The sequence below is a fragment of the Sabethes cyaneus genome, chromosome 3, assembly GCF_943734655.1.
Source record: "Sabethes cyaneus chromosome 3, idSabCyanKW18_F2, whole genome shotgun sequence".
In the NCBI taxonomy this organism is placed as follows: domain Eukaryota; kingdom Metazoa; phylum Arthropoda; class Insecta; order Diptera; family Culicidae; genus Sabethes; species Sabethes cyaneus.
Genome location: NC_071355.1, coordinates 125045000 through 125057745, shown reverse-complemented (window position 1 = coordinate 125057745; position 12746 = coordinate 125045000). Strand labels below are relative to the sequence as shown.

At 48.0% G+C, this 12746-nt stretch overlaps 1 protein-coding gene and 1 pseudogene across 1 annotated transcript in view; one reads left to right on the top strand and one right to left on the bottom strand.

Annotated features, from left to right (window-relative positions):
• The window catches only part of LOC128743672 (calcineurin-binding protein cabin-1-like), an 858845-nt gene that overhangs the window by 116664 nt on the left and 729435 nt on the right, over positions 1-12746 (bottom strand). The window lies entirely within an intron of this gene.
• LOC128744824 (5.8S ribosomal RNA) lies at positions 11343-11502 on the top strand (annotated as a pseudogene).

Here is a 12746-nt window from a genome sequence, read left to right as displayed (position 1 = left end):
TCTAGCATCCGGTCTAACTGCTCCGGCGACCACCTAGGTGGAGCGTAGCAGCTACAGATGCAGACGCCATCGACCACAAGAATCACGAACCCTTCTTGGTTGGACGAAACCACCTCCTGAATCGGGTATCTACCCATAACGGCAATCGCTGCCATCCGACAGTTGTCGATTACTCAGTTTGCGCCCCCCGGCGGACCCGGTAGGGATCCGCGATAATGGCAATATCGCACCCCGTTTCGACTGCCGTTTGCCAAAGCAACTCCTGTGCCGTCTCACAGTGGTTCAGGTTAATCTGTATAACCTGCACCATTATCGTTGCAAGGCCCTCCTATAAGCCGCACACAGTGGGCCACCTGTGGCATGCTTATTTCCCGCTTCGGCTGTGCAGAGCAAGCACCTGGGGGGATTGCTACATCCCACAGTGGTCCAAACAGCGAAATACGTGATCGTTTGATATAGCGCCGAAACGTGAAGTTTTTCGCATATAGTGTCTTTAGAAACATTTCTTAGTATAACAAGCCCCTTCTTGTGAGAGAAATCTTTGGGTGATTAATTCCCTTAAAAGTGAGACACAAAATTTATTTTCTCGTATATTCGAGATACAGGTTTAGTACTTTCGGCAAAGTTGTAGTAAATATCAATACCAGCAACTTTGTCAAAGACACCATACTTGTATCTCTTCATGAAAATTGTATATGAAGCGTTATTCATGGACAGACCCTTCAAAACAGTTTTTAAACCCTGAGTTATTCTGGTCAACTTTTACGTGTTCAAAATGTTCTACAAAGTTGTTTATCATGCTAAAATTAACGTTTCTGTAGAACATTACTTACTTACTTAGGTGGCTTGCCGTCCTAAGACAAAGCCTGTTGAACAAAATTTCTCCATGTAACTCGGTTGAGGGCTACCGCTCTCCAATTCCTCGGACACCGAGTACTCTCCGCCAGATCTCGCTCCACCTGGTCTAACCATCTTGCTCGCTGCGCTCCTGGTCGTCTTGTTCCTACCGGATTTGAGGCGAACACCATCTTTGCAGGGTAGTTGTCCGGCATTCTTGCAACATGCCCTGCCCATCGCATCCGTCCAGCTTTAGCCACCTTCTGGATACTGGGTTCGCCATAGAGCTGTGCGAGTTCATGGTTCATCCTCCGCCTCCATACTCCGTTCTCCTGTACGCCGCCGAAGATCGTTCTTAGCACTCGTCGTTCGAAAACTCCGAGCACTCGCAGGTCCTCCTCGAGCATTGTCCATGTTTCATGCCCGTAGAGAACAACCGGTCTAATAAGCGTCTTGTACAGGGTGCACTTTGTACGGGGACTTAGTCTGCTCGACCGCAATTGCTTGTGGAGCCCATAGTAAGCACGACTTCCGCTGATAATACGCCTCCGAATCTCACGGCTGGTATCATTATCCGCCGTTACCAGTGAGCCAAGGTAGACAAATTCATCGACTACCTCAAACTCATCGCCGTCGATCAATATACTACTGCCCAAGCGGTGTCGTTCGGCCTCGGTTCCGCTGGCCAGCATGTACTTTGTTTTAGACGTATTTACCTTTAACCCAATCTTTTCTGCTTCGCGCTTTAGTCTGGTGTACTGTTCAGCCACCGCCACAGATGTTCTGCCGATAATATCCATGTCATCGGCAAAGCAGACGAATTGACTAGATTTGTTGAATATCGTGCCCCGCGTGTTGATATCCGCTCGGTTCATAACACCTTGTAGCGCTATGTTGAACAGCAGGCATGAAAGACCATCACCTTGACGAAGCCCTCTGTGTGATTCGAATGAACTTGACAATCCACCCGAAATCCGAACACAGCACTGCGTACCATCCATCGTAGATTTAATCAGTTTGATGAGCTTCCTGGGGAAGCTGTTCTCGTCCATGATTTTCCATAGCTCTTTCCGGTCGATGGTATCATATGCGGCTTTGAAGTCAACGAATAAATGATGCGTGGGAACTCTGTATTCACGGCCCTTTTGGAGGATTTGCCGCAGTGTAAATATTTGATCCGTTGTAGACCGACCTTCGACGAAGCCGGCTTGATAAGTTCCCACAAATCTACTCGCAATTGGTGATAGACGGCGGAAAATGATTTGGGACAGCACTTTATAAGCGGCATTGAGAACGGTGATCGCTCGATAGTTCTCACAGTCCAACTTGTCGCCCTTTTTGTAGATCGGGCAGATAACCCCATCTTTCCACTCCTCCGGTAGCTGTTCCGTATCCCAAATTCTAACAATTAGTCGGTGTAGACAAACGGCCAGCTTTTCTGGTCCCATTTTAATAAGCTCCGCTCCGATGCCATCTTTTCCAGCTGACTTGTTGTTCTTTAGCTGCATGATGGCCTCCTTAACTTCGCCTATCGTTGGGGCTGGCACCTCTTCCCCGTTTGCTGCACCGTCGAAATCGCTTTTCCCGCCGCCATGGTTTTCCGCCTGGGCGCCATTCAGGTGTTCGTCGAAGTGCTGCTTCCACCTATCCGTCACCTCACGATCGTCCGTCAGAATACTGCCAGTTTTATCCCGACACATTTCGGCTCGCGGCACAAAGCCTTTGCGGGATCCGTTCAGTTTCTGGTAGAACTTCCGCGTTTCCTGAGAACGATGCAGCCGCTCCAACTCCGCATATTCCTGCTCTTCCAGGTTGCGCTTTTTCTCCCGAAAGATTTGGTTTCGCTGCATCTTCTTCTGTTTGTGTCTTTCCACGTTCTGACGTGTGGCACTGCGCATCTTGGCCGCCCGCGCAGCGTTCTCCTCATCCATCACCCTCCTACATTCATCGTCAAACCAATCGTTCCGCTGATTCCGGGCCACATGCCCGATGGAGCTCTCCGCTACACTGCTGATGGCTGTTTTGATAGTGTTCCAACAGTCCTCGAGAGGGGCTTCGTCCAGCTCGTCCTCTTCCGGCAGTGCAGCTTCGAGTGAATGCGCGTAGTTTGCGGCGACGTCTGGCTGCTTCAGCCGCGCGAGATCTAACCGAGGCTGGCGTCGGTACCGAATGTTGTTCACAACGGAGAGTCTTGGGCGCATCTTAACCATCACTAGGTAGTGGTCCGAGTCAACGTTAGCGCTTCGATAGGATCTGACGTCGATAATGTCTGAGAAGTGCCGACTGTCGATCAAAACGTGGTCGATCTGTGATTCTGTCTGATTTGGTGACCTCCAGGTGTACTTATGGTGGATTCTGTGCTGGAAAAAGGTACTACGTACGGCCATATTCTTGGAGGCGGCAAAGTCGATAAGTCTTAGGCCCATTTCATTGGTTCGCTGGTGTGCACTGAACCTTCCAATCACCGGTTTGTATTCCTCCTCCTGGCCGACCTGAGCATTGAAATCCCCGATGACGATCTTGATATCATGTTTTGGGCAGCGGTCGTATTCACTCTCCAACTGCGCGTAGAATTCATCCTTGTCGTCATCGGTACTTCTGAGGTGAGGGCTGTGCACGTTGATGATGCTTATGTTGAAGAATCGGCCCTTGATTCTCAACCTGCACATTCGAGGATTGATTGGCCACCACCCAATCACCCGTTTCCGCATCTCGCCCATCACTATGAAAGCTGTACCCAGCTCGTGTGTGTTGCCGCAGCTCTGGTAGATGGTATGTCCATCTCTGAACGTACGTACCGTTGAGCTCTTCCAGCACACCTCCTGCAGCGCTACGACGTCGAACTTGCGGCTCTTCAATACGTCGGAGAGCACTCGAGTGCTCCCTTGGAAGTTGAGAGATCGGCAGTTCCACGTCCCGAGTTTCCAATCCATAGTCCTTTTTCGTCGCGTGGGTCTATTCCGATTGTTCCAGTAAGAATATATTTGTTCTTCGTTCCATGCTTTAATATTTTTCGTGGTGACGGCTTGCAAAGCCTGCTACACCAACCCCCTGTTTCGCCGGAGGGCCAACGAAGCTCGAAAGAGCCCTCCTTTCCTGTCAGCATACGACCCTGGCTTCCACCGGGGTTGGTTACCCGATCTCCACCAAAGTTGCTCGTATCCCGGCTGGTACCACGAGGCGGTAGGAATAGGAGTTGCTGAATAAGAGGCTATGAACCACTGTAGGGTCTATTTTATGCCTACACGTGCACAAGGCACCGACGGTACGCATTATTCAGCCGTTTACCAGCCTTCTGTAGAACATTATTATACGTGATTTTCTGAAGTTTCGGAGATATTGAGCATTTTTGATGAAAAATAGTACTACTTTGAGCTTAAATATTTCCCAAGGTGGCAAATGGTGGCAGATCAAACAACTCGTACTTAAAAGTACAACAAAAGGATGTGTTGCTTATTTTATTTTTTGTTTGAGTAAAGTTAATTGTTAACTGCTTGTCAATTTGTGTTTTCTAATTAAATAGACTAAAAAGTCATTCCGAGAAAATTCGGTCTTCTGTGACTGTTGTTGAATTTCGGCCATTTGGATTACGGCCATTCGCGATTCGACCATTTGTGTTTCGGCCATTTGGCACCAGCCCATTATGAGTGGGATCTTTTGAAAAGACACCAATCGAAGATATTAAACAAAATAGACTTAGGTTAGTTATTTGGAAGCTTTTCTGTCAAATAATTTTCAGTCTACATTCATTTTCGACTCAAAAATAGGCGAAAAAATTGCTGGTAACTCAACTTGTTAGAAAGAAATTGTCAACATAAACAAAATGGCGTTTATTGCATCTGAAATACATTTTAATTGTTAGATAAACATGACTGTGAAAGATTTTTAAAACAACTATAACTTTTGAGGATACAAACAGATACAGTCAATTCACACTTGATTTTAAAGGTTTTTGTTATTCTTTTAAGTAGGAGTTGTTTGGTCTGCCACCATTTGCCACCTTGGGAAATATTTAAGCTCAAAGTAGTACTATTTTTCATAAAAAATGCTCAAAATCTCCGAAACTGCGGAAAATCACTTATAACAATGTTCTACAAAAACGTTGATTTTAGCAAGATAAATAACTTTCTAGAACACTATGAACACGTAAAAGTTGACCAGAATAAGTCAGGGTTTAAAAACTGTTTTAAAGAGTTTGTCCACGAATAACGCTTCATATATAATTTCCCTGAAGAGATACAAGTAAGGTGTCTTTGACAAAGTTTTTTGCATTGATATTTACTACAACTTTGCCGAAAGTACTAAACCTGTATCTCGAATGTACGAGAAAATAAATTTCTCATCTCACTTTTAAGGGAATTAATCACCCAAAGATTTCTCACACAAGAAGGGGCTTGTTATACCAAGAAATGTTTCTAAAGACACTATATGCGAAAAACTTCACGTTTTGGCGCAATATCACACGATCACGTATTTCGCTGATTGGACCACTGTGCATCCCCTGGCGAAGTGGCCATTCTCGCCGCACCGCCTGCACAGCTTGGACCGATCGGGGGCCTTACACTTGGCTGCCCGATGACCAAAGCCCATACACCTGAAACAGCGTTCGATACGCCTTTTCGGCGCAAGTGTACAGACTGACCAGCCCACCTTGCCAGACGCCAACATTTTGTAGGCGATTGCCTCTGGCACGTTTAAGGTTGCGGTTTGCATATCTCCATACGCCTTCCGCAACCGGATGTCTGCGGGTGCCACATCAACCTTAAGCTGATCCCGCAGAGCATCCTTCAGGTCAACTGCCGTCGTAATCTCGTCGAGGTTTCTACACTCGACAAGAACACGCTGCGATAGCGCCTTTACTTGGCCCGCTTCGCCCAGAGACTGTTCATCCAGTTTCCTGTAATTCGAGCTCTAGACCGTTGGGTCCTTTTTGGGCTCGAAGAGCATGTCCCCGGCCTGGGTTCGGCGGGTCTTCACTACGTTGGCCCCAAGCACCTGCAACTTGGGGTCCACCCGAACCTTACGCAGTAGGTCAGCATACGACAGATTACCTGTCAGCTTCACTACTAAGGCGTCGCCCTTATGGACACGCCTTGGCTTTGGCTTTGCAGCCGCAGCCTCGCTCTGTTTCGGCCTAGGCCGTTTACACCTAACCACCCGCCATTCATCTTCCCCGGTCCAGGCAGCACCGTCCGGGACCGCCTCCGCACGTTCGCTGGTAGAGGCGCGAGCCAAGGTCCGCTGCCTCTTGGCCACCAACGTTGGTCCACGGTCGGGCGTGGCCGCCTTGGGCTTGGCAACCGGCGTACGCGCCGGACTAGGCTATGACCAGAGCTTCGGCGATTTCGCATCGCTGCAGAAGCTCCTGCCTCTCCACCTCGGCAGCTACGACGGTAGAGCGGAGGCTCACCGCCAGCTTAATGGACGATATGTTCTGGATCAGCCTATGGGTCCACCTACCGTGATCGGTGCGATCCCACTCCGCCTGCTAACGCCTAATAGAGTCCAGCCTAAATCTGTCCCTAGCGCCCCTGACGTTCCTCTGCCTATGGCACTCGATATACTCACCTAGAAGTAAGCATATGGGAATCATGGCTGCAATAACCCCAATCGCATCCAACGATATGGTACGGTAGCCGCACGCAACGCGCAGTGCTAACAGCCTGAACACCTTGTTCAGACATGCCTGATTGCGCTTACTCTCCAAAGCCGGGGCCCATGCCGGTGCACCGTATCGTAGCACCGACATGGCAACGCTGGCCATCAGGCGTCTCTTACTGCTGCTGGGACCGTAGCCGTTCGGCATGATCTTGAACAGCGCAGTAACCGCCGTTGACGCCTTACCACAAGCATAATCCACATAGCTGGTGAAGTTCAGCCTGTTGTCTGCCATAACACCCAGGTACTTCATACTTCGTTTGGAGACAATCACCTGTCCTCCACCGATTATTTTGTCTCTAAGGCCGACTTACGATTGCTGATCATCAGCGCTGCCGTCTTGTGATGGGCCAATCGTAGATTGACCCCCGCCATCCTACCCTCTATTATGCTTATGGCGTCTAATGCCAGCATTTCCACCTCCTCTAGAAACTCGCTTACCACTGTAAGGACGATATCATCGGCGAAGCCAGTGATCTCGACCCCAGTGGGTAGTTCAAGCCTCAGCACCCCATCGTACATGGCATTCCAGAGCGTGGGGCCAAGAATCGAGCCCTGTGGAACACCCGCCGTCACTTTGTACTTCTTCGCCCCATCCGCCGTGTCGTACACTAGCGTCCGATTCTCGAAGTAACTTTTAAGCAACCTGCATAGATGATCCGGTACCCTCATCCTACGCAGCGCTAACGCGATTGCACCCCAGTTAGTGCTGTTAAAGGCGTTTTTTACATCGATTGTGACTATGGCACAATACCTGTCGCCTCGCCTTTTCCGTTTCATAGGCTTCTCGGCCCTCTCCACCACGGACTTTATGGCGTCTACAGTGGACTTCCCCTTACGGAAGCCAAACTGCGAGCTTGCCCCAGTCCGACCTCGCTTTCCACCACAGGCGTCAGGCTGTTTAGGATGCAGCAGTACCAATCTTTGGACTTTCCATTTGTCTGGAAATTCGCATACCTCTAAGCAATTCTGAAGCGTCTCTCTAAACATATCGGAATATGCTGGACATCATTCGATTGACCGTACGGGGTCGGAGGCCACCAAACTGGATCGTGTTGCGGAAAGAGCCCTTCCACGATGACTTTAAGCTTTTGGGGACACACGACGGACACACGATGAATTCTGGTTGATCCTGCCAGTAATGTACGCTTGTCTCAAAGGTTAAGCCATGCATGTCTAAGTACAAACAGATTTAATGTGAAACCGCATAAGGCTCAGTATAACAGCTATAATTTACAAGATTATTTAACTAGTTACTTGGATAACTGTGGAAAATCTAGAGCGAATACATGCAAAATGCAGGAACCTTGCGGAACCTGTGCAATTATTAGTCAAACCAATCGTCCTCCGTGACGTGTTGAGTTGAAATCTGGATAATTTTGTTGATTGTAAGGTCTCGCACCGACGACAGATTTTTCAAATATCTGCCCTATCAACTATTGATGGTAGTATAGAGGACTACCATGATTGCAACGGGTAACGGGGAATCAGAATTCGATTCCCGAGAGGGAGCCTGAGAAATGGCTACCACATCCAAGGAAGGCAGCAGGCGCGTAAATTACCCAATCCCGGCACGGGGAGGTAGTGACGAGAAATAACAATATTAGGCTCTTTTATGATGTCTTATAATTGGAATGAGTTGAGCATAAATCCTTCAACAAGGATTAAGTAGAGGGCAAGTCTGGTGCCAGCAGCCGCGGTAATTCCAGATCCACTGCGTATATTAAAATTGTTGCGGTTAAAACGTTCAAAGTTTATTCTTGTTCGGGTGCTACATCTATAGATGGTCGTAGGTCACTGGATTGTTGCGACTATAAGACTGGGTAAGCGGCACGTTTGAGGGTCGGTGTGCGTTTGCGCGTGCGCCGCGTCCGCCCGCCGTTCAGTGGCGTCTGATGCCTTTTATCGGGTGCTGGCGTTTCCCACAAGCCCAGCTGCTATTATCTTGAACAAATTAGAGTACTCTGAGCAGGCTACCACTATGACCGAGAATAATCTTGCATGGAATAATGGAATATGACCTCGGTCTTAGTATTCATTGATTTGTAATCCAGATCAAGAGGTAATAATTAACAGAAGTAGTTGAGGGCATTAGTATTACGGCGCGAGAGGTGAAATTCGTAGACCGTCGTAAGACTAACTAAAGCGAAAGCATTTGCCATGGATGCTTTCATTAATCAAGAATGAAAGTTAGAGGATCGGAGGCGATTAGATACCGCCCTAGTTCTAACCGTAAACTATGCCAATTAGCAATTGGCAGACGCTTCATTATGGTGCTCTTAGTAGCTTCCGGGAAACCAAAATTAGGTTCCGGGGGAAGTATGGATGCAAAGTTGAAACTTAAAGGAATTGACGGAACGGCACCACCAGGAGTGGAGCCTGCGGCTTAATTTGACTCAACACGGAAAAACTTACCAGGTTGGATGGAACTGACATCACTGTCAACTAAAAGTGGGATGGAACTGACATCACTGTCAACTAAAAGTGCACTGTTCGTGCCGGCGGCAGAACTTTTTGTAATTTTTAATAGTTTTCTCAGTTAGAATTGTTAAAAACGGTTATAAACGATAAATAGGCGTATTTTGTTTGTGAAAGCATAAAGGAAGTTCCGTGAAAGTGAATTTTGCTGTGAAAATTTGATGGGAAAATAACTTGAAATTCTACCAGTTTGTTTGACGCTGATGGTGTAAGCGAGATGGCACTATGTGCTACGATTAGCAGCGAGTAGTTGTGAACAAAATGCGTAACAAATTTTGCTATTTGGTGTGAGTGAGATGTATCGAATTGCTATCTCTCTCAATCGAATAAATCAAGAAAAGTTGCTATTCGGTTCCTGCACTGCGGCGAGTGATTCTATGTGATCTGTGGAAGTTACATTCGGCAAACAAGGATAAGTATTCTGTTTTCATTCGTGTATTGCTGCCGCGAGTAATTGCTATGCGAATTGCAAATCACTTTGACCAGCTATTGTAGATAGTTGGCAATATTTTGGAACACGTGCTGACGGTTATTGATATCGATAAAATTACTTTTCTATATAGATTAATCGATACTTTTCATGAATTTGCGAGAGTACTAGAGCCGCTAGCGCTAAGAGATATGCAATGCACGGGTGAATGCAAATATTTGTAATATCGTTCTATTTCAATTATTATTGATTTTATCAATTTTATTAAAACAAATACGCGCCAGAATAATTCTGGAAGTGTGGATATTTAAAAGTATCTATGCGGGGCTTATTTTCCATGAAGGCGACCTCGGAATGTACGTGTATATCCAGGCATTCTAGAAACGGGTCGCTGGATGAACAATAGAGCTATCACCTTCCATCTCCAGGACTAAAATTATTTGCATATAGAGACATAAACTTTCTAGTTAATAGATGCAAGTAATTTTTTTTACATAAAAGCGCTGCCGGTCAGCGGGCGATGGATGGTATCACACACACACACACACACACACACACACACGGAAAAACTTACCAGGTCCGAACTTATTGAGGTAAGACAGATTAATAGCTCTTTCTCAAAATTAAGGGTAGTGGTGCATGGCCGTTCTTAGTTCGTGGAATGATTTGTCTGGTTGATTCCGATAACGAACGTGACTCAATCAAATTAAATAGAACGCTATCAGTAGTCAGACGTTGATCCCGTCCGGTCGGGCCCGGTCCGGCGGTGTCGGTGTCGGCCAGTTAACCCCGGTCGGCCTGTGCGCTGTTCGGTCGCCGGTGCCTCCGGCAGGCGGTGTAGTGTGACTTGATAATACGTCAACTCATCGAGGTTGACTTCTGCTTAATAGGACAATTTGTGTTCAGCAAAATGAGATTGAGCGATAACAGGTCCGTGATGCCCTTAGATGTTCTGGGCTGCACGCGCGCTACAATGTGAGCAGCAGCGTGTACCCTATCCCGAAAGGGACGGGAAAGCACTGAAATGCTCATTTAGTCGGGATTATGGATTGAAATGGTCCATATGAACCTGGAATTCCCAGTAAGTGCTGGTCATTAGCTAGCGTTGATTACGTCCCTGCCCTTTATACACACCGCCCGTCGTTACTACCGATGGATTATTTAGTGAGGTCTATGGAAGCGAACATTTGCTAATCCCTCGTGGATTACATTTGACACGCTGAAGTTGACCGAACTTAATGATTTAGAGGAAGTAAAAATCGTAACAAGGTTTCCGTAGTTGAACCTGCGGAAGGATCATTACTGTGCTCTTGCATATGAGAGATCGTGATATACATACCACAGATACCATACTGTGGCCGGCCGGACTCTCGAACGTGGGTCCACCGTGCGCGTCCGCTGCGCGCCGCCGTGAATGCACCACATCAATGAACAACGATGGTGGTCTCATCGTGCGTGTGAGTGCAATCCCAAGCAACAATTTGGATTTTATTACGATCTTATGATGGTATTTAAGACCAAAATTGACCTTGGAAACCGCCTTAAGAGTAAAACTCACATTGTTACTTGGGTTCACTTGGCCCGCGGCAGCAGCAGCAGCGCGTGCGGAAACTATCACACGTCTACCAGTGAGTGTTTTTTAACCTATTGTGCATATCCATTCGTGCGGTACCGTGCGATGGCGCCATCGTCGCGACAGTCGTCGTTGTCTGTCTGTCGTTGTCTGGCGAGATCCGCGACGTCCGCCGGTACTGGTGAGGGACACGTACGCGTCAGTCGTATTCGGTCGTTCCGGCGTATGGTACCCGGTGGTGGTGGTATAACCATCACCTTCTCCCCTACGAACACCGGTTCCGAGCTCCGGATTCCGGCTTGGCGTAGCTCTCTCTCTCTCGTTGAGGTGTGTTTTGTGCTATTGTTGATTGTTGTACGGATAACAAACCCTAGGCAGGGGATCACTCGGCCCGTGGATCGATGAAGACCGCAGCTAAATGCGCGTCAGAATGTGAACTGCAGGACATGAAGGAAATGAACACCGACAAGTTGAACGCATACTGCACATCGTACAACCAGTACGATGTACACATTTTTGAGTGCCTATATTTATTGACTCAACTATACGTGCGCATGTGCGCGCGTATGTGTAGTGATGCTTTCCCGCGCAGTGTGTGAAAGCATTAAAGACCAGGTCCCGGTTTGTGGCGGCTTCCGGCAGGAGCACCACCAGCAGTAGCAAACTGCCGACACGTACAACCCCCAGCCCTGACACCTGGCCGCCGGTAGGGTAGTTACGATACGGCACCTAACACCACCTAATATACACACTCAGTAGGCCTCAAATAATGTGTGACTACCCCCTAAATTTAAGCATATTAATAAGGGGAGGAAAAGAAACTAACAAGGATTCCCTGAATAGCTGCGAGCGAAACGGGAAGAGCTCAGCACGTAGAGGCGACGCCCGGTGCGGTGTCTGCCTGGTTCCGTGTACTGTAAATTTTGTCATCTGCCATAATCAGCGGGTTCCGGTTCAAGTTCAACTAGAATGTGGTTTTTACTCCGACAGAGGGTGATAGGCCCGTAGAACGGCGCTGATGGTGGAAATTTTTTTCCATACAGTCGCGTTGCTTGATAGTGCAGCACCAAGTGGGAGGTAAACTCCTTCTAAAGCTAAATATCACCATGAGACCGATAGCGAACAAGTACCGTGAGGGAAAGCTGAAAAGCACTCTGAATAGAGAGTCAAAAAGTACGTGAAACTGCCTAGGGTCAAGCCCGTTGAACTCGATTACCCGAGGCGGAGATATTCACATGTGGCCGGACCGGGTTCGCACGAGGACATTGCGATCCATTACGAACAGCTTGCTTGCCTCGCGCGAGCAAACCAAGTCCGACAGGTTGCCCCTGGTGTCGGTTGCTGGTTCCACCGTAGCGACGTTCAGTTCTGAAGGCCTATGTCGCGAACCGGAACCTACCGCACGTGGTGTGCAGTCGGACGCGTGATGGACTCTACGCGTGACACCGTTCCGTATACGTATACGTATACACCCTCGGTCTGGGTTTAAATTGTGGCGGACTGTCGATCGGCAATGAGCAAATCGAGGTACCTTCGGGACCCGTCTTGAAACACGGACCAAGAAGTCTATCTTGCGCGCAAGCCAAAGGTGCACGGGGTGCATAACCCCGAACCGAGTGGAAAACCAAAGGCGTAAAAAACATAACTCTCTCGTTGTGCGGGATTACGGGCGAGACTCTCTGCTCGCGAGACTTCTGACGTGCAAATCGATTATCAGAATTGGGCAAAGACCAATCGAACCATCTAGTAGCTGGTTCCCTCCGAAGTTTC